The following is a 24,358-nucleotide window of genomic DNA, read 5'->3' on the forward strand; positions in this document are numbered from 1 at the left end:
AAACCTCAAACTGGAAAAACAACACATACCTAAAGAACACAATCAGCCCCACTAACTCAGTTAGACCCATTTTTCCTGATCCATTTGGCCCCTGAACTAAGGCCTTTCTTGGAAAGCGTTGATAAATTCCTTGCTTGTTTAAACCTATTTCCACTTACTCTTAAGTAAATGTAGACAAGACACACACAAAGCACTTCCCCTCACTGCTCAGCCAGCAGCTCCACTGGCCCAGTCACACTGGGTCCTGGTCCCCTTCAGGCCCACAAGCTCGGAGCCATCGTGGCCTGCCAGCGCTGGGACAGCTTCAGTGGAAGCTCTCGGGCAGATGGAAACCCCAAGCTACAGCCTCTCCAGGCTGGGAATAAAAAAGTTTAAGAGCCAGCTTATGTGAGGACAACCCTCTGCCCCCCCTGCCCCACTGCAGCCACCCACCAGGCAGGGGGGCAGTGCCATGCCTGCCTCACAGGCAGCCAGTTTCATTACCAGGATCACACACAGCTGCTTTACAAGCCAAGCCTGTGCTAGTGCATCACCCAGCCCAAGCACCAGCACTGCTCAGGTGGGCTTCACCACCTTCGGTGGCTCACACAGGAAACCCCCCACAGCTCCTCCTAAGAGGTGACGATGCCACAAACCAACGGCCAAGTCTCCCCAGGCCAAGGGAAGAGCCAGGAAAGAAAAAGATGCCACGTCACCCCCAAGCTAATGTCATGTTTCATTTTCTGGGCACTGCACGAGCCATGCAGACACAGGGGAGGTCCCTTGCCACATCCCAGACCGGGGAGCTCCCCACCTGAGGGAGGTGTCCCATCTGTACCCACAGAGCCACACGAGCAGCATGGCCCCTTGTGCTCCTGCCTCGCTCACCGCCACAGGGTCTTAGCCAGCTGCTACTTGCCTTCACACAACCTGCCTGCAAGGAGAGCTATGTCCAGTCCCAGACACTGCTGAAGCCCACGCTGCTGGTTCTGCCCGCAGGGGCCACAGCACCCTGGTCCTCAGCCCCCAGGGAGACCCCAGCACCAACTCCCACCAGCCACAGGGGACTCCAGGTGCACAAAACCAGCTCCTACCCGCACCACAGGGCCCAGCCAAGCACGTACCTTGTTCAAATGGCAGGCAAAGCTTCACGAGGGGTGCAGCCCCACAAGACTAAACATGGTGGAGCTGGTAACAGGGTCCATCAGCACAGCAAGGAGTGGGCCAGGACCACAGCACACCCCAGAGATGGGGCTGGAGACCCCCACCCCACAGCAGAGCTCAGGAAGGGCCCAACAGCCCCAGGGCTGAGCTGAAATGGCCTCCGGGCATGAGTGGTGGGAGGCCCCAGGTGGGGCCAATTAGGGCCATTAAGGCCTGTTGGCCCCCCAGCTGAGGGAGAGCTGTACCAACCATCAGCCCCATGTGGTGTGTGGGGCTTGTTTTCCCCACGGAGACATGGAGGAGCCGTACCCAGCGCAGTGCTCCCCACCGCTGCCTCAGCGGCTGCCCACAGCACGGGTCAGTGGGCTGAGGGATCACAGCTACTGCAAATGGTACCACCGGTGTCCGGTCAGGATCTGGCCCTGCGATGGCAGAGCTGGAGTGAAATGTGGTGTTTCCTTTTCCCTCAAGAAAACTTCAAACTGATAAAAGGCAAACAAATCCCACCATAAATTTTCTCGGGATTATTTACAACGTTCATTTGGCAGAAGCAATTAACATCTAGAGGCCTTATGTATCTCCCCCTCCAGTAGTAAACAGCCAGTGAAATAAATGAATTGTCAAGCAAAGAGCGAGAGAAAAGCGCCCAAAGTTTCCCCCCCTGCAGCAGTGCTCGGAGGATGTGCCCCTCTGTCCCTCGCTCCTCCAGAAACTGCCGGCACCTGCGGCTGGCTGAGGTGTCCTCCTGCTCGTCTCCTTGGCTTCTTGTCCTCACCCCCAGACGCAGCCCTGCGGCAGCGCCCAGGCACATTTCATGCCCGCTGAAAATGCCCTCCAGAAATATTTAGCAAGCAAGGACCAAAGGTCTGATCCAGAGCTGCCGCCTTCAGATGTAAGCAGTCTGCCGTGCTGCAGGTGAACAAAATGAAAGCAATCTGAAGTTTACTTGGGGAAGAAACCAAAATTAAAAGGAACGCAGATCTTGCCCCCGAGCATGTGGGGGCTTCTGCTAGAGGCTACACTGCAGGTAGAGAGGAGATGGGCCTCAGGCAATGAAGAGATTTGTGAAGTGGCACAATGGAAGAGTTTCATCTTTAAGGAAGAAGACAACTTTTGTTCTTCTTAACTGTGTGGCAAGGCACATGATGGGTTAACTCGCCAGATTTTAATGTGTTTAGATATTTAGATAAAACATTTGCAACAATGGGCTACGTTAGCAAGATTCCTGAAATGTGTATACTCACTGGGAACATAATATGGAAGTCATAACCACGTAGCAATAAATTAATATGCAAATTAGATGTGTTGGGTTAGAAGAGGACAGGTTGAATGAATGGTGCAGTCGCAAAGATGTTATTTTTAATATTTCTTGATCATCTTGTTCTGTCAGGCCAGAAGTTCACAAGTGTGAAAGCGATAACAAGCCACTACAAGTTTTGTGGCATTAGAGGGCTTCTTTGGTGGTACTAATGAAGCAGTTGACTGACTGCCACAAATTTCCATTATGCTCGTTCTCATAAAAGTAACTAATATTGATCAGTCTCTATAATCTCTTATCAGACAATCAACACTTTGGCCTATTTTTGTTTGACAGAATATATGGGAAAGAAACTGATAGTGTGGAAGAAACAAAATGTGTGGTAGATAGAAGTTGTCTCAGACAGGTGAATGGGTAATCTCCAGCCCACCTCTCTTCTGGTGCAGGCTGACTCTATGCAGTATAGCTTCCAAAGTTTTGCCACCGGGGCCTGTTACCTACCTCTGTAGATACTTCACTGACAACAAAACCTGAAGAGAAAGTTAGTACTACATATTTTGACAGCAGAAAGTTCTTTGTAGTTTTCAGACTAATTTGTCACTTCCTTGTGTGTCACTTCTCATGATATACCCCTTTGAATCACACAAAGTAATTCTTCTCCTCTTAGCATTAACACCCGCCAAATATTTGTAGTCTCTTAGCACATCCCTGCCTTCATCATCTCTTACCCACATTTAGCACTTCTAATCTTTTCACCTAAATCAATCCTGAAGCCATCCTGATAATTTTTATTGCTTTTCTTTGAACTCCTTTCAGTTTGTGGAGACGCTGCTAGTAAAGTTTTATGCAAGGCTGGATATGACGATTTTAGGTGTGAATGCATCAGAACTGTATAGAGTAAATCTATTACCACCTTGAGCTGCGGTACAGTGCTTCCATATATGCAGCTCAAAACCATATTGTCACGTTTCTGCAAACACGCTGCTTTACAAATTAACATGTAATGTCCTATCCCGAGTCTCAGAGCTGATCCCCAGGCTTTTGCTTCTTTCCGAGTGGCATGAGTTCCAGATTGTTTTCATATCTTGCTTTTTCCATTAGTAGACCGATACAGAGGTCACAGGCTCAGAAAATCTCAATAGGAGGAGCATCAGAATACACTATAATAATCAGAAAAGAAGGCTTCAACATATTTTTCCAAAGTCTCCATGGCATTTTGCCCCAGAAGAAAAAAATGGTTTGGTTAAATCCTTGTTTAGTTTCTGTGTGCACAGAGATTACTCCTGGGACAGCAAAGGACCACTAAATCCCACGATCACAGTCCTGAGACCACTGCACAGCAGTATCCATCGCTATATACAACCTATATAGCCTCGGATTATGTATAGCTGTATTCCCGTGGTGAAGGAAGCTGCTGAGCCTCCAGTCACAGGATCACAGGGAGACACATGGTACAAAATCTTGCTGATGGATGGACAGGAGATTCAGAAGACAGTGAGGAAACAGTACTGGAGCGGGGGACTCAAAGTCACCCAGCTCACGCACAGGACAAATCAAAGAGTATACAGAGGAGGGTTCCCCCAGCCCTTTATAAAAGCCTCCCAATCTTGCCTTGTTGGTAAGGTGTAAGTCTCCTCTCTTACCCTGGACTGACTGTTGCCCACTCGCTGTCCTGAGGCTCCCTGAGAAACCAGTTACCTGTGTGTTCCTGCTGTGGAAGGCCAGGACTGCTGCACGCGGGCTGTCTCTGGCTCTTCAAAGATAGGGAACCTTATGAGTTACACTGTACAATTTGCATGGGAAGGCACGGGGTCAATGCAAAATGGGCAGGGGATGAAGGCTGGGTTAAATAACAGGCTAACTTAAAAGGACAAGCATAATAATAACAAAATGGGACTAGGGAAAGGGACAGAAAGGAAGGGAGCAGAGAAGAGCAGGATCAAAGGAGCAGGAAGAATAGCAGTATGGAGGCAGAGAAGAAAGGTTGCTCAGCCCCAGAGGTCCCTCAGCCACAGGGCAGCAGACTGCATCAGGCCACGAGGAGCACGATGTCGTGTCACTCATGAATGCGATGCAAAGGAAGCCCTGGCAGCTTCCAAAGGGACACCCTCCGCATTTCAAACACTACTGATGCAACACGGAGGAGCCCCAGACTGAGCTGCTAGTAGGTGAGTAGGTGTTGGAAGGCAATAGCCAACAGCCATTTCTACTGAGATAAAACCTGGCCACATGTCTGTTTGAGAAGTCAACAAAATCTCGTCTTTCTCCAGACAGAAACTGAGTAACTCTAATAGCATTGTGACAGTAATACTCCTTCCTTTAATAGCTCACTCTTTACTAGCAGATTTCAAAGCACCCTACAGACGAGGTATCTCCATTGCCAATAACAGGTGAGTGGGCTGAGGCTCAGGGGGGTGAAGTTACTTCCTAAAGCAGTCTAGCAGCAGATCAGGGAATAGAGACTGCCCCCTGCTCTCTTGCTCTAGTGCACTAGTTGCAAAGCAATGCTTCTTATATCATGATCTGCTCCCCTCTCTACTTAACGAGGATCACTTCTCCTTCAAATGGAAGAATACGCTTCCTCCGGTTTCTTATGGTTACCCTGGTGACAGGATAAAAGCCAGGTGACATCCACTCTTCCCTTTAACATTCATCATCAGAAATGAGGAAGGTAGGTGTGGTTAAAGGGAAGGACCAGAGCCCTCCCAAGCAGAGTTATCCCTCTTACCCTGTGCCAGCCCAGCTCCCTCCTCCTCACCCGACTGCTCAGCATGCTAAGTACGTGACAAGTGGATTAAAATAACATTTAAGACAAAACTTAACACTCATTAAAAAGAGGTGAGATCTCAAAGCAAGCTCAAACTGCATCCTCACCTCACCCTCAAGAGATGGAAGATGGCAGCTTGCAGCACAGATTGCTGGCAGTTTCTGTCACAGGCCGTGTCAGGCTGCCACACGCGTGCATTAAATACACAAATGCACATGTCAAGGAGCTCGGGAGGGTGTTCAGTGTCGTGTGCCAAACCCCATGCGGTACCATGCTCAATGAGGAGAGCTCTGGGACTAGAAACCCCAAAATCTGACCACATCTTCTGTTGGCCAGCTGAGCACTTTGCAGAGCAGAGGCCCCCATATTCCTCTCTTGCGCCCCCGACTTTTGATCTCCCAAACCCATTTTGCTTTGGAAGCTAGCGAGTGGGCACAAAGGTGGGGGGAAGGAAGACAAAAGGGATTTCTCCCAAGCTTAGTATCACAGGGTCCCACCAGTGGGTTTGTCTGGGAAATATTTTGCTAAAATGAAATGCGTTTGTGGTGGGGGAAAGCACTACATAAAAAACCCTCCATCTTAGGAGATCTGCTATTCAGATCATCCTGTTCTGGCTTGCTTTACAAATAGCACGCATTTAACCAATTAATGATGAAGAGTCAGCCTAGCTATGGATGAATGGCTTGGATTAATCTTTTTTGTCTTGTGTATGATAAACACCAACTTGTCAGCTAAATCCTGTCTATAGAAACTTTATTAAGGATGATTATGCATGAGTCAGAAAGGACACAGCTTGACTTTCAGATCCCAATTTGAGTTTAAGGGCTGGCTGGTTAGAAACATCACCTTGAAAACCTAGTAAATTTGATCTGGATGCCACTGAAGAGAATAAATACACAGCCTGGTGATGTCATTTTTCTCCAAAGTCACTTTCCTGTCTGCAGCAGGGTTTTATCTTTATTTGAATGAAGACCTTCCTTCTGACTTTTCTTGTCTTTGCACTTTATAAACTATTTAAGAAGAAAAAGAAAGCAAAAGAAAAAAAAGGAAAATATAATTTTCAGTTTTGTGCAATGACATTCTTAGCCGTGACACTACATATAGCTGCAGAGGACAGAAACCAATAAAAGTTATTTATAGGGGTTTTAAGTCGAGTAGATAGAGGTCAAGATGTTTACCTGACCCACTGCTACAGTCAATGGGCTGGAGGATATTTTAGAAGAACCAAAGTGGGATGAAATACTTAGGGACCCATAATAAAGTTACACATTATGAAAATTTAATGCATTTAATTTTCAAATTATTTTTGCCTTTTTTCACATTCAAAAATATAAGTTAGAAACTGTCAACCAAAAAGATATTTAATGTCAAATTAAGTGTGCAAGATCAAGCTAGCGAGAGTAAAGATGCTGGTTTAGTAAAGAATGATCCATCAGATACAGTTGGCTAAATGGAAAAATCAGGAAAAATTAAATTTGAATCAAGCTGAATAAAATTTTTAAAGCTTTTCAGTGAAATGTTAAGGCAAAAAATTTCATTTTAGGTCAACCCAGAATGTTTTGGTCAAACCATAAAGAAATGCTCTGATTTTTAATATTTTTAACTGGATCAAGTTTTCCTTGAGAAATGTTCCCTAAAAAATGAAAGTCCTTTTTAAGAATACTAAAAATTGTCATCTTTTCCACAATGATATTTTTCATGCTGCAAAAATATTACTTTTTCACCCCTTTGTTTCCCTTGACCCTTGCTTAACCTTCTAACACTATAGTGACTATTTTGTCACTATACTTGACAAAAATTCACAAGAGCCTTTGTTTGTCCCCCAAATTGATAAGCTTATCTTTTATGAAAAAACATTTGACCAGCTCTGCAATGCCAGTAATTCAACCATGTCATAGAGACATCATCCTTCTTTTTTCCATATATCTGATTACATTGACCTAAAGCTTTATTCAGATTTATAATACTGGAGACAAGAGTCTACATTTCTCTTTGTTCCCTGGGTGGACCATTATTTGAGCTATTTAGGAAGGAAGGATGCTTTTATAGCTAAGGCATAAGACTAGGAGTCAAGATATTTGGACACATTTCCAGCTCTAGCTCAGATTTTTGTGCAATTGCAGACAAGGCATCCTGAGTTTCTTGGCAAAATAAGGAAAACAGAGTATCTCAATAATTCTTTCCCTGTTTAGATTTTATGCTTTGAGGCAGTCTTTTTCCTTGCCACATTAGTCAACCCAAAATTAGATACACAGTTCTTAATTGGGGACTATGCCTTCTGCTGGGACCCTTGGTAGAAATCTCATTCTGAAGCTCAATTTTAATGCTTTGGAGGTGGATTTGTTTTATTTTCGGTTCTGCTTTTTGGAAGGTGGAAGCCGCATATTTTTTCCCATCAGCAGATCTTACCATAAGCTGGCAGCACCACCCCCAGCAACCTGTACTCCTCCAGTTTGGTGATGCCCTTCTCATTTACCAAAACCACCGTTTTCTTCAGCTCTCCCAAGCCCCGGCTGCCCGGACGAGCTGCACCTCGAGGGTTCGCACCTGGCACCACGCGCCAGCGCCACGCCGGCCACGTGCTGTGTCAGCAGATGCTAACGGGGGGGCTGCGGCTCCTGTGGGCTCCCCCAGTATATCTATGCCATGCTGCAGCTCCACTGAGGTCCGTCAAGATACTCCTGCCAGGTTTTCTGCTCCTTTTGGAGAATCCCTGTCAGTAAGCCCCATTGCCACCATACCACCTCCCTTGCTGCACTACCATGACGCTGACGGTCGGGGGACACAAACACCTCTGTGCAACCCATGTTCAGCTACGACAAAGACGGCCTCACTCTGAAAACCCGGGTAGCAAGAGCAGCAGAGCCCTGTTGGCCTCTGCTCAGCATTGCCGCATGGGGAGCCACATAAGGCATTTTTCACTCCAAATCACCCCAATGAAGAGCATGCAGCGCACTGGGCAGAGGCGTTTCTACAAGGGAGACCAGACAGCAGGATCCAATTCATAGCCATGACTGCAGGACTGCACACAGCTGCAGAAGTAGCCAGAGTGCAGGGATGGAGCAAAGCATCCCCCTGCTGTAAGGAGAGCTATAAAGACATGATTAAATAATAGCAAAGGGTTGGCCTCCAAGAAGGCACTTTCCACTGCTGTTTTCCTATAGCTGTGCACAGAGACATTGCAAGCACGGTACAACTGTCAGGGCTTGGGGAGAGGAGAGTGATGGAAGCGGGGGGCTCTGGGGATTTAGCAGCAGGCAATGGACAATATGTGCTTACCAAGATAAATGAATCAATAAAGCAAAATCAAAATTAAATATCTCAGTTACTAAAACAGGGGCTTTCAGCTGATTCAAACTGCATGTCTACTTCAGTGTTTTGGTTCTGAGAAAAATGAGCTATTTTGACTTTCCAGATCAGTTCTTGCAAGCCTTCCCCAGCTTGGAAATCTGCTGCCTGTAGCTTCAAGCAAAATGGCCCAACTGCTCTCCCTCCTCCTGGGCCATGGCTCTGGCTCTGCATCTCACCCCATCTGTACCCCAACGAAGCCAAGTATCTCTGGGTAGTCACAGCACGTCTGATGGTGCTCTATGGCTCGGAAAGACCTGGCAGACAGCAGCCCTATTTGTCCACAGTGTGACACCCTGTGTAGACCAAGCCTGAGCATGTTGTCGCATCGGCACACTAGGTAAAAAACGATGTGCTGGGCACAGCCAGGGCTGCTGGTCTCTGCCCTGCCTCAGCAGAGACGGGGGCAGAGGCTTTTTGCCACCTTTGTATCTGCTGAAGATGGAGGCTGTCTGGGGAGTGGGACCGTCCCATGTGTAAGTCAGAGCAGCCCCAGGGACTGCTCTGATTTATGCAGGCCTGAAATAGCTTTTACAGCTATTTTACAGCTTCTGTTATTTTCATTCTCTTGAAAGTGAATAAGCACAAAACTTAAAGCCTGTTCTCCTTGCACTTTTGCTGAGGTTTCGGTCCAGCCGTACTGACCCTGGGTCTGCTTAAGACTTCCCAAAAAAGCACCATTTGTGATGGTGGTTTGGTAATGCAGACAACTGTCTGCTAATAATTGACTGAGACCAATACATTTCACATAAGCCACTTATGGTAATAACTTTTGGTCACTAGTGATGCGAGCAAGGTCAAATTAAAACCCATGGGTGAGAGACTGCATAGTCCGTTCTGAGTCCCTTAGGACATCCGTTCTCCAGTGGTGATAACTGAAGTAGCAGGGTGGCTTGCCGAGAAAACTTAATTTGCAAGCAAGGAAATATCTTGGAGCTTGTGCGGGGCTGTCAGCAATGTGACTCTGCTGGACTGGAAATATTCTGAGCAAATATGATAAGATGAATTGGCCGGCACCAAGGCCTCAGCGCCATGTCAGTCCCAGAGCTCTATTTTAAGGGTTTAAGAGACATTTAAGTGGTGTAGAAAAGTGAATTTCGCCCTAGAGACGGAAACTGCCTATCCCAAAAGCAAAAAAACCACCGAGTAATTTTAACTTGCTTTTCCCTTTTACCTGCCTCCCCTCCTTTTAACTGTTTGCATATCTTGCTTGCTCTTCCAAAATGAAACAAGTCTGAACCACATGTCCCATAGTGTCAGTATAGTAGGAAACAAAAACTGACCATCCATGACCTGAATTGTAACTGAATGCCCCCAATCATAAAGCAAAGGGTTCAGCTCATCTGTGTTTAAGGATTTTTCCCTCCCTTTCATGTCTTGCGAAGCACAACCATGGCACTACCTTCTCCAGAGGCCACTGGCTCCCCATGCAACAGCTTAGAACCTGCTTCTGCAAAGGAGGTGCCAAGGGCAGGAGATGTAGGCGCTCAGGAACTAAATATGGAGCCCAAAAGGGCTTGTTCTGTTATACAGGTTACTTGAGAGGGGCTGGGCAGTGAACACTTCTGAAGTTTTGGCTAATAAGTGCTGATTCCCCACAAATTGCATCCTGTGACTATCTGCAGGTTAGGGAAAAACATAAATGAAGTTCTTGCTTTTTAATTGATATACAGCAAATCTCTGGTTTTTTTAATAGTCTGCTTTCCCATATGTTATAACATCTACATAGGAATTTTTAAGTGACATGATGCAGCATGTCTGTGTTTAAAATAATAATAATAATAACAATCTTATCTCAAGCCTACAGGATGCTGAGGGGTTCAGTGTTGGGTGAAATGTCACCCTTGCAGAGGATAGGCTGAGGAATTTGTGTACAGCAGGAGCTTGTGATCTGAGCACAGGGGTTTAGAAGAGGGCTGCATTTCATGACCTACAAAAGAAAAAAAAATGAGATTTACATTCCAAATGTGCTGAGCAGCCCTTTCCCTTTAGCTATTAGAGGCACTCGGCATATAATTCATAATCACCTAATGGCAGGGAGGTGGGGGGAGGTGCACCATTGCCGTTCAACATCAAAATCCCTCCAGGAACAGCAGTAACGGGGTTCTGCTCTTATTTATATCGTGACACTAAATGTCTGGCAGGAAGATACCAGCAAATATCAGAATAAATAATTCAGTAAGTGTAACGGAAGGTCACGAAGACTAACAAACATGTTTCTGTTTCCTCTCCTTTTCTCTCTCCCCATCCTTTATTTACATGCGCTTTCTCTTCTGGTCTCCCCCTCCCAAATCTCCCTTTTTTGTGCAATACTTCTCCTCCTTTTTTCTTATGTACACAAAAATATGGCTTAAAATGCAGCTTTACCATTTGCTTTCCAGCCTCCATCATGCTCCTGATGGTTTTCCTCCATCTGTCCTCCCTCGCTATCTTTCCCTTATATTCTTTCCCTCTTTTATTGCCTGCTCCTGTCATCACCCACCACATCCCTTCTTGTGGGACAACTGGCAGTGCTGACTTGCCAGGGTAAACTCAACTCTGAGTTACACTACAGTAAAATGCTGCCGAAGTTGACAAAATCCTTTTGGCTTGATCTCAGAGCAGCAGCAGAATATGGCCCTGCGTTAAGAGCACTCCTAGGTTATTGCATTGCTACACTACTAGATCCACTCAGTTACCCAAAGTATGGCAAGGATGTGTGCTTTGAAGTGGATGCATTTATGGCTTTGCTTACTTACACACATAAAATACTCCAAGTTTTGATCTACCTTCAGGAAAGCCAGAAAACCCCTTGGCTGACACTAAAAATCTGAATTCTTGGTGTCAGGCACTTGTTTTCCAGTGCCACAACTTCTGTGTAATGTTACATCATAAATTGTGAGCCCAGAAGGCAGCTCTGATTATGCCCTCAGATACCCAGTAGAGTACAGGCCACAGGACGGTCCTGAATTCATTTCTGTTCAGAAGATACAATCTAAGTTTTCAGAGTGTTTTCAATGGAGAATTTGCCACCTCTGAGAGCAAGATGTTCCCAGGGTTAATGCCTTCCTCGCTAACCGGGGAAGGCATTAACCGTTGTTGGCCTTATATCTCGTTTGAATTCAGCTGGTTTAACTCCAGCCTTCCACTCGTGATGAACCCAGTATCTGCCTGTAGATAGAGAGTCCTCTCTGAGCAGGTTGTCTTTCCATACGCAGTTTTATAGCCTATGATATAAGCCACCCCTCAATCTTCTCTTTGTTAAGCTTGGCTGGTTGAGCTCCTTAAGCCTTGCGTTACAGAGCGTGCCCTCCTCGACGGCACTGCCGCTTCTGCCCTGAACCCTCTCCGCTGCCTCAACCCTTCCTGCATTTGTAAGTGCCAAAAGTGGAAAAGCCACAAAACTTACATCATTGCAAAACAAATATTATCAGTCTTATGAAGACTTTGTAGCCCAATGGAGTGCTATGCAGGGATGATGTCTGGGCCAGCTGTACCCCAAGACATGTCATCTGAGGCACATAATTTGCTTCCAGTACAGACACTAGGATAGATCCGCTATATCTATATGCCATCTCACTGTCCCAAACACATGTACCTGAAGTACACATTGGTTCTGTCCACTTTGCAAAGAGATCTAATCTATTTCCAGTTACCTGCTTTTCATTATTATTTATCACTTCCCAAACTATTATTAGTATACTTTATGGATCACTTTGTCATGGTTTTTTTCTAGTTCTTTAATAAAAATGGTAACTAGCCTAATGCAAAAAGCTGTTAGCTTTAACACCCTGTGAAGTCTGGTTTATGTCTATAGAAAATTTCATTTTAAACTCTATAATTTAGCCAGCTTTTTAATCCATTTAATGTGCATCATGTTGGTTTCTGTAGCTTATTAATCAAAATATCATCTGGTACTGAGTCAAGTGCCTAAAAGAAGAGAAGGAATATTCAATCAACACTAGTGCCTTTATCAACAAAAATTAATGAGATCTATTGTTATAAATCCATGTTGATTAGCATTAGCTAGCATATCTGCATTTAATTCTTTATTAATTTATTAATTAATTACATTAGCTGCCACATTACTTTTCCTAGTATTGCTATATTTACACTTTTCAAGAGTTTGAATAATACCAGCTTTCTTCCAGGTCTTTGATATTTCACCCATAACCTGACAAATTCTAAAAACCACCATTTATATAAATTAAGTCTGGAAATTTCCTTAGCCAGCTCTTTCAAAATGCTTGGTATCAAATTATTCAGATCTACTAAATTAAAATGACTGACTTTATTAACTGTGCTCCACCGGTCTAAATTACTGCTGGAGAAGAAAGTATTTTGTTGTCATCATATGGCAAGAATAACTCATCTAGCTTTTTTTCAAAAGAAGAATAAAAATAATTATTAAACATATCCTTGATTTCCACTTTTTTTTTAATCATTTCCATTTGGCAAAAGACAAATACTATTGTTAGCATTTCTATCACTAATATGCTTTGCTATTACAGAGTATGTAATAATAATTTACTTGAAGTGTCTGGTTTTTAATAGCTTTTGGAGCTTTGTTTCCTGTGTTAGCTCAGCTACACATAGCTTTCCCTTCTTGTACTTCTTTTCCTATCTAGCTTTTACTGTTCCTAGTTTCTAATTTCCAGGTACTTCAGTATGTTGCCCTTTCTTCCTGCATGTGAGAACAGGCACATTAACAATTTTTATTTCCTGCCACTATTACTTCTTCTCATAGCAAAGTTATTGTAGTTTTTAACAATATGGTCTTCTTTCTCATACGTAACACCACAGCTTTTTGCAGATATGTAGTAAAATGTTGTCAATATGTTCCGAATTACCTGTTAAGATTGTTTAGATTTTATCCCCAAATTAATTTGGTCCTTCACTATTTTCAGCTTTGTGAAATGTTACTCAGTTCTTTCTCCTTTTGCCTTCAACCTTCAGGGCTTTATTTTCATTAGTACGCTTGCATAGTTCAGTGGGATCTCTTTCTCAATGGGCAAATATCTACAACTATTCGATATTTGCTGTCTCTGTATGCACAGTTGCAGACGTGCAGGGCAGGGAGATGCTCACGCAGAAGGGATAGGAATGCCGGATCTACTCTTCCAATGCCAGACCAGCAAGAAAAGACTTCACAAGCCTGAACGTGACGTGCCGTCTTGTCGCCATACGGTCTGACATCCCCCCGTGCCTTTAACACCACGCTGACCCCGACAGTCAGCAGCCTGGCTTTCACTGAAATCCCCAGCACACAACCATAGAGTCATCAAAGTGTACGGAGAGCTATGAATCTGTGCTGAAAGGAACAATTTAAGTGAGTTAAGCAGAATGATTTAAGTCACCCCTAGCTATGCAGTGCTCTGCCACCCATGGGTAAAGCAGGCAAGTTTTGTAAGCAAATCCTTTCCCAGCACACGGGCTTAGTCATCAGTGAAAGCTGCTGGCTCGCTCCCATCCCAACTGTGGTTCAGCTACTGCTTGGAGGTCAGCTCTGCAGGCACTTGATAAAGCTTCAATTAAGTGCTCTTCTTGCAGCACTCGCTGATTTACACATCTTCTGCCCGCATCGGCCATTTTGCTGAATAAGCCCGCATAACGGCAGGGACCGCATGCACAGAGGAGTCAAACTTTCCCTGCCTACTGCAGGAATTAAGCTCCTCAAGCCTGGGCGTCACCAGGCAGCTTAAAATAAATAATAATATTCAAATAAAGTTTTTAAAAGGGTGGGGGGAATAAAGCTGCAGAGGGCATAGTACAAATATTACTATAGATACTTAACTGGGGAATTAATAATACATGGCATATCTATTCCAGACAGTTTCTGAGCTGTATTTCCTTGTGGAGATGTGCACGTCTGCATTTAGATGCTACTGTGATGGGACAGTATAAAAATTTCAGTGACATGAGCATCATGGTACGCTTCTCCAGCCTGTGTAGCAGCCTGGCAGATCAGCCCCCCCAAAGAGGTTATGATCGAAAGGCCTGACCTTACCTGCTCATTAACGGGGGTCGCACTTAACTGCAGTGAGCAGCTCTTATCGAAGCCTTGCACTCGTGTTCAATTGCTTTGGCTACAAGTCAAAATGGAAAGTGACTCGTAATGATTGCAAATCCCTCCGGGAAAGATGAAAAAGTAACAAGCATAAGACGATGGAAATTATTTGGTCAACACAACGTGCATCAGGGAAGATCTGTGTTATTTATTTGTGAGTGGCACTGTATGAAAGGGAACATTTACATTTGCAGCTTTCACAGAAGGAAGGAGTTCTGCAGAGACAGCAATGTTAGAGGCATATTGGACTATTCAAGGAAAGACCCAATATTTTCATTTGTAAAGGTAGTTATATGAATTGATATAAAGTCTCAAATTATTTTTCCTTGGACTTTTTTGGGCAGTGGTTCAGAATAACAACCTTAAAAAATTCACTTGAAAATTTATCAGCCTAGGCACGAAATCTTCTTCCTTGCCAGGAGCATAGTAAAGAAACTAACGAACATCATTTTGCTCCCTCCTCGGGAAAAAATACATATCCCAGCCAAACAGGCAAGTGGAATTTGGCAAGACTGAATTGTTGACATGCTTTTATTATACCAACAAATAAAACGTTAACTGCAAGTGTTACACTGCACTTGCCTTGTATGTAGGTCATTTTCTCTAGGCAAACCTCCTGCTCAACTCAAGGAAATATTTCAGGGGACTCACATGGCAGTGAACCTGTACAAGAAGGAGTGATTAGTAAGCCCCTGGGAGGTTTGGTCTAGAAGGCCTTTCTCCATTTTTTCCTCAAGTCTTTTCAAAAGCAAAAATTAATGCTGGGCAAAATCTGTGTCCCACTGAAGTCAGAGGCATGCTTGCTTCCAACTTTAGCAAGACTGACTTTGCTCCCCTGGACTTAAAAGCAGTTTTGCTTGAGCAAGAACAGAGTAAAAGCTACGTGTGATCTTCAGCACATTGCCCTGGGCTAACTCCAGGGAACACCATCCTCTCAAAGCCCAGCTGCAGACATGAGAGCTTATTTAAGACTACTTTAAAATGCAAATTACGTCGGCATGCTCATCATATGCCTATGGATCCACTAACATGGAAATATGCACAGTCCAGAAACATCCATGATCAGAGGAGGCTCACCAGAGCCAGGATGCTGAGAGTTAAGAGTGAAAATCCCAGATAAGGGTCCATCCCGAACTTATCCAACAAAGAACAGACTATCAGCATGGATTTGCTCTCATTTGTCATGCTTTTCTTCGTTCAAGTCAGAACCCCTAACCTTGTTTTAATATGGATTTTCTACAGGCTCACCGACAGAACAACTGAAAGGCAGCCATGAATTGCAAGGATATGAATACGTCCGAGGGCTGTGGTGGCCATTGCTGATACAGTAAACAACTACTCTAACAGATTACTTCTTGGCGCTGCGTTTTGTAGAAGCCATCTGATTGCTGATTATTCCAGGTAGCAAGGAAAAAAAAAAATGGCACCGTGATTACTCTCACTTAATGATTTTGGCAACCTGAGCCTGTCCTGTCGTGTCAGTGCCACCCACAGTAGCGACATCCCAGGCCTTACACGCAGGGCAGTAACACGGCTGTCAGCAAAGCAGGAGCAGTTCTCCCGTGGGCAGCGAGAGACGGCACAGCCGTAGCATCGCGGGGGCTCCCCGTCCGCACAAGGAGGAGGTGTGCAGCTGCCTCCCCGCCACGGGCCACGGAGCAAAGGCGGCACTGGGCAGCGCAAAGGGAGCCCTCCAGCCAGTCTCCCTCTGCAAATGGCCCCACAGCAATGGCTGTGGAAGACCTGCATTGCCAAACGCGAGCCTGCAAGGGCAAGGCCGGCAAGGAGACTTCGGCAGGTGCTGGTGCTGCCTGGAGGCTACGACCTGTCTGTCTTGCTCTGTAACCCTGGTCTTGCCTCCTCTTCCCCTTCCCTTTCTTCTTGGTGCAAGGCAAAGCTGCGGAGACCACAGTCTCCTGGAGGTTTTGCCCCTGGCCTGAGCTCGTTTGAAGGGGTTAATGCCAACAGGCTTTTGCATCCTCTCACATAGGCCTCTGTACCCATGCCCCATGCTAGTCACAACCTCCTAGCAAAGCTGTATGCTGTGATACAGGCTATGCTCAGCCCATGACAGCAGAAGGGAACTGTTCAGTTGTCTGTCCTCGCCCCTGATGGAAACAAGCTGATCTCTGCTGTATTTTCACAAGAGCTGTGTCCCATCTAATTTTAAATGTCACTTGTAATAGCTGTTTTTCCTTCCCCAAATAACTTTTGCAGCCCTGCAGTCGAAGCCATCTGAAGCCACAAGACTGGAGTTTGAATGGCCTTTGATATTATCAGTGAGCCGAGCCATTGCTCTGCACCTCAGCCATCATTTTCTCTCTCCGTTGTTCACTGAGATGTACGCACAAATCCAAAGGAACCAGTCAGTCAAACGTGGTGAAGCTATCAAACATACCGCTCCTCTTCCTCAGCAGAAGAAGCCTCACTAAAGCTGGGGGGATATCTAGGTAACTGCAGTCAGTAGAGGGATTTAGGACCTCCACAATGAGTGACAAAGTTGTCATTAAAGCAGTAGAGCAGTACTGGGATCTTGAAAAATGCAAAGATAGTAGCATAAACAGTGAGGAGGTCTTGTTTTATTATAAATTATTCCCAGCATACCACAGTACAGTCTTGAGCCTCCTGAATTCACTGTCATCTGCAACACTCATATCCCCTTAGAGGAATTGGTGTGTTATCCAAAAGCTCAATTATGCAAACTTATTGAGGGTCCCTTATGATGTTTGGGCTATAAGGCTCATGCTGTATATTGATTTGTCTTCTCCTCCTCCCTACCCGCCTCGGGGCCTCCTCTCCCATTTCATGTACATTGGCTTCCTGGATTGCAGAGGGAATTGTCTCAAGGTCATACCAAAATACTTCAGTATGGCTCAGCTATGAAAAATGTATGTAGCCCAAAATATTATTTAGAAGCAATAGACTGAAAATAATGCCTGCAGCCTGAAGAAGCCCTGATTTATTTAAGGTACAGGGGTATATGTGCACACTTTTAAAAACTGCCTGTACTTCACCAGTTAAAACAATGAGAACAAATGAGGCTGTGATCTGTCAAGTGATCCTTCGTCACTCCCAGCACAGGCCCATAATCCTTCGGTTGTGATTATGCAAAGGAATATTACATTGATCCTGTAAAAGATCTCTGATTGGATCAACGTTATTTTCTCTTGCATTGACAAGGTCTTACCAGAGAATGACTATAATTCCACTGCTAACACTGTCTTAGTGAAATCCCCCAATAAATCCTCCAAGCAGCACTGTTAGTAATACCTTTATTAGACTAACTAAACAAGATATTTATATGCAGGGCTTTCCAAAGGACTCTGGCTCCTGCTTCAGTTTCTGGAGGAAAACTTGATGAAAATTGCTCTGCTGGAAGACTTGCCCCCAGGGAGGCTCGGCATGGACATAAGTGGCAGGTGAAACTACCCTTTCCAGACTCACAAGGTTGGTCACAGATTTGCACTTGTCCTGCCCATACTACAGTGAGGACCCAAATGCATCTTTGGCAGAAAAATCTCACGGCAAGTCTGGTTCACAGGCAGGATTGGAGTTCAGGATCTCCCCACACCTTCCACAAACATGCTGTCAGTACAACAGTTTGCTAACAGTCAAAGGAGAAACATGGTCTTTATGTACCTGCTATTTGTTCAAGGCCAAATCCTGGCATTCATACTCAACAAAAGACCTGTTCCCCTTCTAGACACTGCTGACTCTGCTCACCGGTGCTTCCATCCTCCTCCTCTCTTCCCCTTCTCTCTCTGTGTAAGTCTCCTCTAATTTTGTCTCCATTTTCTTTCCTCCACAGCTCCAAGCTTTCAGTCTCAGTGGTTTCTTTCCCACGCTGACCTACCCTTCATCACTGAAGTCGAACTGTCACCTTCTGGCTTGAAACACGATGCTCCAGTGAGATGAATGGCAGGCTCCAGTGAGATGAATTGCAGACTCCAGTGATTACCTTGCCAAGTTATTTTTTTCAGGCTGCCTGAGTGCTTGGGTACTCACTGCATCTCTGCTTTCCCTTGGTTCATTTCAATAAAGTTATCTCTAAAGCTGTGAGAGCTACAAACGTACCTCTGTCTTATCTTCCTAAAATTTAAATAGAACCATAAGAATCATGAATAAACAAAGTACTGTGTCTAACATAAAACTTGAGCACAGCTGAAAGACCAGTATATACAGCCATACATCAATTAGCAGATGAAAAAGCTGCAAAGACAATATATCAACAGAAAAATATCAAACAGCATGGCAGACAATATGCCTTCTTAAATCCTTTGAAACCAGGTTGGCATCTGTGATAGGTAAACTCTGGCTCTTATATGTTTCATGTGAAAACTTTCTCCATACTCTTTACAGCAATATACTGAAATGTCAGAGGAGTCACTTCTCAGCTCCCAGGCCCTTAGAAACAAAGGAAAAATAATTGATATTAGCCTTTGAAAAGGAACCACCTGATGGTAAAAGAAACTTTTAATGACTATAGAGAGGAGTCCTGACCTATTTCCTTCATCCATATCCAGTGTTTTACACGTTACCTCTACCTTCTGGTTCAAATATCTGTGCACCAGATGCCTAAACTGTGATGTCAACTTTGAAGGTCATTGCCATAGCTGTGATGGATAGCAAAACTTTCTCAAATTAAAACTTAAACTCAGGAGCACTGACCTGCCTTAAGGGGTAGATTCTGTGATAAATGCTATGTCCGTGAAATTGCACCGTATAGGCAGCCCAGTCTGTGGACTCCGATGGCCTTGATTAAGACATTGTCACATTGATGGGGTCCAAGATGCATGAGACAAGCTCAAGGACTCCCACCCGTTCACCAGCCAGGCTCCTCCAAATCTACCAGAAAGTTTCTGTGGCCTCTTCCAATGCCATGCAGAATGATACGCTCCTGCTCTAGAAGAAGGGTGCAGGTCAAACCGCATTTTAGCACAGATTGAAACCCTGGAAAGAAAGTGTTGTAATGAATGGAGAAGTGCTCATATGTGATTCCTAAGTGTTAGAGCAAGTCCTACCCTGGTATAAATTGCCACCAGGGTGGATAGAAATGGGACAATTTGTGCCCTCTGAAAGCTGGACGGCTGGATCTCATTTCAAAACATGCCCCTAAGGACATGCAGTGAAACATTATCACAAATGGCCTGAAAAGTCTTAGTCCTCAGAGGAGGTACTTCAGCGCCTCACTCATGTGTCCAAGATGAACATTCAAACAACTTAATGTTCTAGATGACAGATACAACGTACCATCCCACCACAGCAATCAAGTGCAGGTCACCTCAAATTGCAGGTCCAGGAACTCCCCAAACGCCATGAACTACATTCAAAGGGAGGAGAATCTTTAAAGAAGACATGTCCTTCCAGTCATCTTAATGCCGCCAGCCAAAAACTACACCCTGGCTGAAGTATGGTAACACTACCAAATGGACGCCATGAGCCCTTCGTTCAAAGGAAGGCTCGCAGCAGGCGAAGCGGAGCTTGGGCCCGAAGACTCGCCCATGCCTTAGCACTGAGGGCAACTTTCTGCTAAAAGAAATCCTGCTTCTTTCCCCTTTCTCTCTCTTTGTACTTTTATTCTTAGAGACATGCACAGGAAAAGAAGACACTGATGCTGAAGAGTTCATCTGCTCCTGCTGCTTCTTCTTCATTTGAAGGCATTGACAATGCAATTAGTTGCTGTGTCACAGGCAGGATGCTAACAGTAACTGATGAACAAGAGGGGGAAACATGTGCCACCAGTTCTGGTGTGCCACAGAGTGCAGAGGACACTGATAAGGACAGGACAGGGTTCCTAACTGCAGGGTTGAGGGAAAGGTTGGGGGGAAGGCAGAAGCCATCCCTCTAGTGCCATCGCTGTCAGTGTGAGGCCAGACCTTAAGCTGACATACTCCTCTCCTCCCTCCCACCATTCAAGTAGCCTCTCCCTCCTTTCCTTGATGACACTTGAACAAGTTGCCCCACTTTTCCCCGTGAAACCTCCTGTTTAAAAACCTCTCTCCCGTATTTGAAACAAGTCCCCATGCTTTCCCCAAACAGAAGTTTCCAAATCCTGAGGCCAACACGCTGCGCAAGCCCATTCTGCAGCCACTGCATCACTGGGAATCATGGAGTGGTCAGTGTTGAGACAGTGTTGTCATGCTCCTGTCCCCACAAGGTTGATGACACTGCTGGGAGTCTGTGGCTACCTCTCCCAGTTTCCCACCAAGATCAATGAATTACAGGGAATAGCATTTGAAAACTGGAGGCTCCTCAGGATACCAGGTTGAAAGGATTCTTCTTCCCTCTTGGATATGAAAGATTATCCCATAGAAAAAGGATGGCTCAAGTCTATATAAATGAGCACAGAAAACCGTTTATCTCTGCCCTTGTTCCAAACTCTCAGCAGTATACAGTGGCTTAGCATAGTGTCCCTCTGCCATAGATATACGTCTCCTAAAAAGCAGCTGTCTCACATTCACACAGCTCAGCGCACAGGCAGAGGACCTCACATCCAGCTGCTCCCACGTATGCGACATGCCCTTCGAGGCAACACCAACAACCTCCAGTCTCCCTCCCGCAGCCTCTGGCACCACTCTTTCCTGTTCACCCAGAGCAGAACGGGGGCTGCTCTTCATAAGGCTGTGGTCATTCCTCAACAAAAGTAGAAAACCAAAATTCCTTCTCCGATCCACCTTAGATACAACCCTCCTTCTCCACGTACTGAGGCGCAGAGCTGGGTAACATTTCTTCCAGTAACGCAGAAGGCAGCTTTGCTACTCGGAGTCTCAGGCAAGGTTCTCCCAACATCCAGACAGGCAGAGCATCCCAACTTGTCTTGCTCCATACCAACTGACGGAGCACTACTTCCACCTTTTCTGGGAGCTGAACTATAGCCCAAAAGCCTATCCCAGACTATGCTTTCCTATCTTTAGTGCTGTGGAGCCTTTCTGTTCCCTGCAAGACCTTTCCCCAAAACTTTTGGGAGAACTGTGGTCTGCTGCTGCTGTGCACACAAGTGAACAAAGCCCAGGAGTGGGTGCCTTTAGCCCTCATAAGCTAGTGGAACCTGTGGCAAAATCCTTCCCACTATAAGGAAACTCACCCAGCATCACCAGCCAAATGGCTGAACATTTTGTGAACTGAAATACACATCTCATGGTAATTTAAATATGTGCAAATAAGAGTTTAATTCCACTGCTGCCAGCCATCCCGAATGTTTAAATATAGTGCGGAAATTCTCTTTTATTTTATATAAACTATTTTAATGAAGAAGTTGAAGGCTCTGCATTCTCCTGGCTTATGAATACAAATGGCTGAAAATCTAACAGGCCTTTGCTGTCGTTGAGCTAAGGCAATATGAAATGAAAGCAGAAAAGGGAGCGAGGAAACAAAGACCATATAACTGTATTATCTAAAGGAACACTATGTAAAATGTGCATTAGAGTGGACACGGTCCTCATACCCGGTTCTTCCTGGGTGTAGGGGGTATCACAGGAAGGAAGTAAAGTGCAGCTCAGATCCAGGTGAAAAAGACAAAACAGCTGGGATGGTGCAGCTGGATTTGTCTTAGGTCCCTTCCCTCTCACCAGACACCTGTGGCTGGTATCAGGCAGCCTGGTGACAAACACTCCTTCCATCAGGTCCTGCTTGATACAGAGTGGAATACGCTCTTCCTTGGGGAAAAAAAGAGGAATTAATAGTAATAATAAATTAATCCTTCACAGTCCTATGGCATGTTTCACAAGGACACAGCACTAGAAAGGACCGTGTTCATTTTTCTTGCATAGCAGGCAAGTATATCATGTAATCCCTCTTCCTAAATATAACCATCTTCATCCTTAAAACCTGTTAGAAGTGCTGCGGCCTCATCACTCCTTCCAGAGGCCCACTTCAGCACAGCTTCCACCCTACATATATTCATGGCCCTCACACATGCTGTTTTCCCTACTAATGACATCCTTAGCTTAAACACATCTTCCCCCTCTCCTGTGTTTAACCTCATTTCTTCTGGATAACAATCATATTTGTAAAATAGATTTTCCATTCCTCTCCTCACACTGGTAACTCCACTCTGGACCTGCTTTGAATTCATCTTTCTCAGAGGTGGTTGACAAGAATAGCAAAGAAGAAGGCTTGATAACAGAGAAGATAACAGAGAAGGCTTGATTAACACCTTGCCCACGACTTCAACTTTTGTCTACCTGAAATATCTGGCCAACTCTGTTCTTCAATCACATCCGCCTTTCTCCTGGTCATGGCTCCGCCACTGTCTGTCTGCACTTCAAGATAGGTGCACCTTAGTGAACCCCTTGTCCCCACTGAGGTGTGCTCTGTTGGGTGAGATTCAGGCATGCACCTTTCCCACCCTGAAAGGAAACCCCTGTCCAGTACCTGGGCAGGGAGGAAGCCATCTGAGCCCCAATCTTCTCATAGCCTGGATGTCTGGGGGACCAGAACCCAGAGGGTATTTGCCCAACAATGTAAACACACCCTCCAGGACCAAAAGTTCACACTGAAAGAAATTTCACTTCTTTCCTATCACCCAGTCCTCAACATTGCCCAGTTTTTCACATATAGTATTCCAGGCCTTCTCTCTCTTGGCAATGTCTCATTCTCGGGGCAGCAGTAAATGTTTTAAGTTCACTTCTTTGTGCCTAGCCCAATGAGAGCTATCACCTCCGTTTACAGACCCTGCTCCAATATCATTAATGACGTTATTAAATAAGGTTGGTCCCCTACTTCAGGAACTCTGCTGTTGACCTTCATCTTGATACTGCCTCTCTCAGCACTTCTTGCTTTCCTTTGGTCAGTTCCTTAAACACATTGTAAATTGTTTACTAATTACCTTAACATTGTAACAAACCATTTCCTTAGGGATGGAATATAAAATCCTTTACCAAAATCCCAATAACTTAGGTCTAAGGCATTTCCTTGTCTTGAAACCCAGTTATCTTCCTAGCAAAATATATCAGGGTAGTTTGGCACACTTCAAATAGAAAAACATACGTTGCATGTTTATTTCATTTCCCCCTGTGCCTTTAATTAATCTTTCCTTTAAAACTTACTTTAAACTCTGCTTGGTATTATTATGATCAAACTAAAAGGTCCACTGTGGCCCAGACAATTTTTTCTCCTTTCTTTAAATAGAGATTTGCTACTTTTCATTCCTAATGTACCATCCTAATTAGACAGATTTATTGAAAATCCTTTTTTTACTGGACTTGCAATGTCACATGCCACATCTTTCAGAAGTTTGAGATGGAAATTATCCAACTTCCCAATTTGAGCTCATTAAGCTATTTGAGTTTTTCCATTTCCCCTGTTCCTGTTAGCTGGCTCCTTTGTCTCTCTGATCAGTGTAACATTCCTCCCTATCTCTTTAACCATTATGGAATATCATATGAGCAGAACTGGGTAATCTTGAGGACTGGTAAATAGAAAAGGGATGAAATTTAACACAAAACACCGGCTTAGGCAGTTAGGGACTAACAATGAGAAATTTCTTTTGAATGTGAACTTTTGTCTTGCAGGATGTTTGCATTGTTGGGCAACTGTCCTCTGTGTAAAACTCTTCAGAAGTCCTTTACGGTTAAAGATCAAGAAGTACAGTCTTCAGATACTGTCTCAATGGGAACCACCTAAGTACCTAAGACAAATCAATGCAATTGGATCATCAGCTACCATAAATCAGTATCACCCCTTCGAAGTCAGGCTAGTGACCTTAGTTTACACCTTTAACATCTGATTGAAAAATGGTTTTGTTTCTTTTTTGTTTGTTTCTGTTATAAAATCTATGTCATTAAATGACCACTGG

At 44.7% G+C, this 24,358-nt stretch overlaps 1 protein-coding gene across 1 annotated transcript in view; it reads right to left on the minus strand.

Annotated features, from left to right (window-relative positions):
* Positions 1-24,358, minus strand: part of TMEM178B (transmembrane protein 178B) — a 222,968-nt gene that overhangs the window by 187,698 nt on the left and 10,912 nt on the right. The gene's annotated exons all lie outside the window — the stretch shown is intronic.

The sequence above is a fragment of the Haliaeetus leucocephalus genome, unplaced genomic scaffold, assembly GCF_000737465.1.
Source record: "Haliaeetus leucocephalus isolate CR32 unplaced genomic scaffold, Haliaeetus_leucocephalus-4.0 Scaffold206, whole genome shotgun sequence".
Taxonomy (NCBI): Eukaryota; Metazoa; Chordata; class Aves; order Accipitriformes; family Accipitridae; genus Haliaeetus; species Haliaeetus leucocephalus.